Source organism: Poecilia reticulata, linkage group LG18, assembly GCF_000633615.1.
Source record: "Poecilia reticulata strain Guanapo linkage group LG18, Guppy_female_1.0+MT, whole genome shotgun sequence".
In the NCBI taxonomy this organism is placed as follows: domain Eukaryota; kingdom Metazoa; phylum Chordata; class Actinopteri; order Cyprinodontiformes; family Poeciliidae; genus Poecilia; species Poecilia reticulata.
The window spans coordinates 1,136,287-1,140,023 of NC_024348.1; the positions used below are offsets into that span (position 1 = coordinate 1,136,287).

At 44.5% G+C, this 3,737-nt stretch overlaps 1 protein-coding gene across 13 annotated transcripts in view; it reads left to right on the forward strand.

Moving 5' to 3' along the window:
- ablim2 (actin binding LIM protein family, member 2) overlaps window positions 1–3,737 on the forward strand; it is a 145,872-nt gene that overhangs the window by 55,190 nt on the left and 86,945 nt on the right. The window lies entirely within an intron of this gene.

A 3,737-nucleotide genomic window follows, 5' to 3' on the forward strand; every position in this document is an offset into this window, starting at 1 on the left:
TTCTGGAACATTTCACAGAAGCTTGCTAGCTTCTGTGAAAGCTAGCATTTCACAATTGAAATGTTCTGCAGTTGTGAAATGTTCCAGAACTGAGATGTATCGGAGAGACTTTAGGGAAGATTGAAATTTATAATCTTCCCGACCTAAGACATTCTGTATCTGAATTGGCTTCCCCGTGTGGCCTTGGAAGGGCTGCATATTTCCAATCTCCTTGAAGATATGTAAACATAATGCTCCTTCCCACTTCACCCCCTCCTGTTATCCATGCAGCTGTGGAGCTGAGCTCTCCCAAAGACATTCCTTGATAACAACACCTTTATCGGACTTTCTTCTTCCCTCTCTTCCATAAAGAGCAAACTTGTAGGGTGTAAGAGTTGACCCATGGACAGATTCTTCCACCAGAGGGGTGGACCTCTGCAACTCCTCCAAAGGGACTATGGATCTCTTTGCTGGGGCTATCTGGGTGAAGGAGGCTTAATACAAGTGTTTACTCCCCACAGGACACCAAGTTTTTCAGATTGTTTTTGACTTTGTATTTATATTTTGCACAAAATCCCTTAAAAAATCCTTGAAAATTCAATAAGGAACAATATTGAATGTTCATGCATTCAACGATGTATGAACAATATTGATTGGACTCTTTATGTAAGAAAGTTAATCCCAAAACCTCAATAAAACCTCTCTTCTGCTTCTAAAGGACTAACCCATAATCCGTCTCCCTCAGCCCGCCTGCAGTTATTTCTCATCACCTGACGGCGTGACTGCAGCACTAGTGTCACATTTCTGAGCTCAGAAAAGCAGCACATGGCAGCCAGTCGGAGCCTTGCTTTACCAAATGATCATCATCCTATCTGTATTCGGTAGTAGTAACTTTGTGGAAGGAAAATTCATAACCAGCCACTATCAGTAACATCAAATTATTTTCATTGCACTTGGAATGTGTCTCCAGCTACATTTTGTGTCTGAAGGAAAATCCTTTTTTTTTTGGTGAATGATGATAAGAATACAATGTTAGCTCTTCCACTTTAGATGCTGATAAAATCATAACCTTCCCACACTAAGCAAAGATTTGAATAAAAGTTACCACCTCAAATCTGATTGCGGCTCCACTAAGTAGTTCAAACCTAGGCGACTCCTCCTTCAGACATGCCTTTCGCCTTTCAGCTATTATAGCTGTTTAATCCTTACAGGTTTGGGAAGGAGCATCTACTCTCAAATTATGAATCAGTATCTTTCACATCTTCCCATTCACTGACACTGAAGGAGACAGAGAGTCGTCCACCTATCCTCCAACAAAAACAAAAATCCCATGATCAAGGGCGCTGCCAGGAATCTTGGGCCCCCTGACAAAAAATTTGCTTGGGCCCCCCTGCGCAGCTGCTGTTACAATTTTTTTAGTCTATTTGACCCATAAAAAACGTCACAATTTTAAAGGCTGCATCTGCCTTGCTTTCTTTGGTTCAATACTGATATTTAGCACAATATTTACTGCTCATGAATTTTACATCCAACAGTCCACATCCGGTATGCAAATAGGTTGTTAAGATTTTTTCTATTAGTTTTAGATACTGAAATGTCTCTCCATGAGCAACAGTCAAAAGCAACGTGCAAAATACACATAAAGCAATCCAGACTTCTCAAAAATGCTATGTAGTTCCATTTTATTCAAGCTGCAGTACATAACTTTAATAAAAAATATGTTTTCTCCATATTTGTTAAAGCTGTTGTAGCAGTTTGTTATGAGACAGATAACCTGTGAAAAGATCAATCTCCTCCATCTCCTTCCTGAATTACTATTACTGGTTAAAGTAATGCACCGTTCTGACCAAAACAACCAATCAGAACTAGTAGGACACTCTTAGCGCTGTCATTCAACTTCATTCACTCACTGCTAAATGTGCTAATGGTGGAGAAACAACTTATCATTACAAGAAACTGCTGTCATTGGTAGCTATGCTAACTAAACTGAGCATTCACAGTTTGAATCTGCACAGCTCTGCGCTATGCTAGCTGCACCGCAGCACAAATAGCGGGGGAGGAAGGATGAGCAGCACCACATTAGATTGTGATTGACAGCACTAAAACCCTCCTGCCACGGACTGGTTGTTTCTAGCACTGGGAGAAGGCAGAGGAAATAGATTTTTCAGATTACCTCTTATACCATACTGTCACAACATAATGACAGTTTAAAAAAATGTGAAAAAAAATATTTATATAAAAGTTACATACTGCAGCTTTAATTTCACTTAGGAGAGGGCAGGTCAGGAGGGGCGTGGGTTAGAGCAGCTGCTGACTGACTCATCTAAAAGGCACAGGGAACAAGTTAAATATGTAAATATGTTGGTATTTTTTTTCCTTAATTCATTAAATGCTAATAAAATGGAGGCAAACAGTAGTCTGTAGCTAAGCTAATTATGCTAAATGTTTGATAATCTCACACAGTCTACCCTCCTCTCTTGGAGAAAAACTGGATTATAAATTAACACTCTTGCCTTTTTCTCTCTCTCCCTCACATTTTTTTTGAAAACCTGATTTTATAACTTTTCTTAGCAGCATAGTAACTGCCACAATTGTTCTTGTTTCCTACTGACTGCAGTCACTCTGAAGCCCTCCAAGCAGGAACGAACCATTTAACACAGATAGGGGGGTTCAGGGCAAATATGGATGTGCGTTTTTTGATCTGGCAGTTGGAACATTAAATTTTTACTGCTAAAAACAATCTTTGAAAATACAATATGATTAATTTTGTAATTTGTAATTCCACTATGGAGTTGCCCACGGTGAGAGGCGCCAGGCAGGAGTGGGCATACTTGTTGCCCCCCATCTTGGCGCCTGTACGTTGGGGTTTACCCCGGTGAACAAGAGGGTAGCCTCCCTCCGCCTACGGGTGGGCAGACGGGTTCTGACTGTTGTCTGTGCTTATGGGCCGAACAGCAGTTCAGATTACCCACCCCTCTCGGAGTCCTTAGAGGGGGTACTGGAGAGTGCCCCTCCTAGGGACTCCCTTGTTCTACTGTGGGACTTCAACCCTCAAGTGGGCAATGACGGTGAGACCTGGAGGGGCTTGGTTGGGAGGAACGGCCCCCCCGATCTGAACTTGAGTGGTGTTCTGTTGTTGGACTTCTGTGCTCGTCACGGATTGTCCATCGCGAACACCATGTTCAAGCATAAGGGTGTCCATATGTGGACTTGGCACCAGGACACCCTAGGCCGCAGTTCAGATCTGCGGCCGTATGTCTTGGACACTCGGGTGAAGAGAGGTGCGGAGCTGTCCACTGACCACTACCTGGTGGTGAGTTGGCTCCGGTGGTGGGGGAGGAAGCCGGTCAGACCTGGCAGGCCCAAACGTGTAGTGAGGGTCTGCTGGGAACGTCTGGCGGTGTCCCCTGTGAAACAGAGCTTTAACTCCCATCTCCGGCAGAACTTCGAACACATTCCGGGGGAGGTGGGAGACATTGAGTTTGAGTGGGCCATGTTCAGTACCTCCATTGCCGAGGCGGCTTATCAGAGCTGCGGCCGCAAGGTTGTTGGTGCCTGTCGCGGCGGCAACCCTTGAACCCGTTGGTGGACACCTTCGGTGAGGGATGCTGTCAAGCAGAAGGAGTCCTATCAGGTTTTTCTGGCCTGTGGGACTCCAGAAGCAGCTGATGGGTACCGGCGGGCGAAGCGGCATGCGGCTTGGGTGGTCGCTGAGGCAAAAACTCGGGGGTGGGAGGAGTTTGGAGAGGCCATGGAGA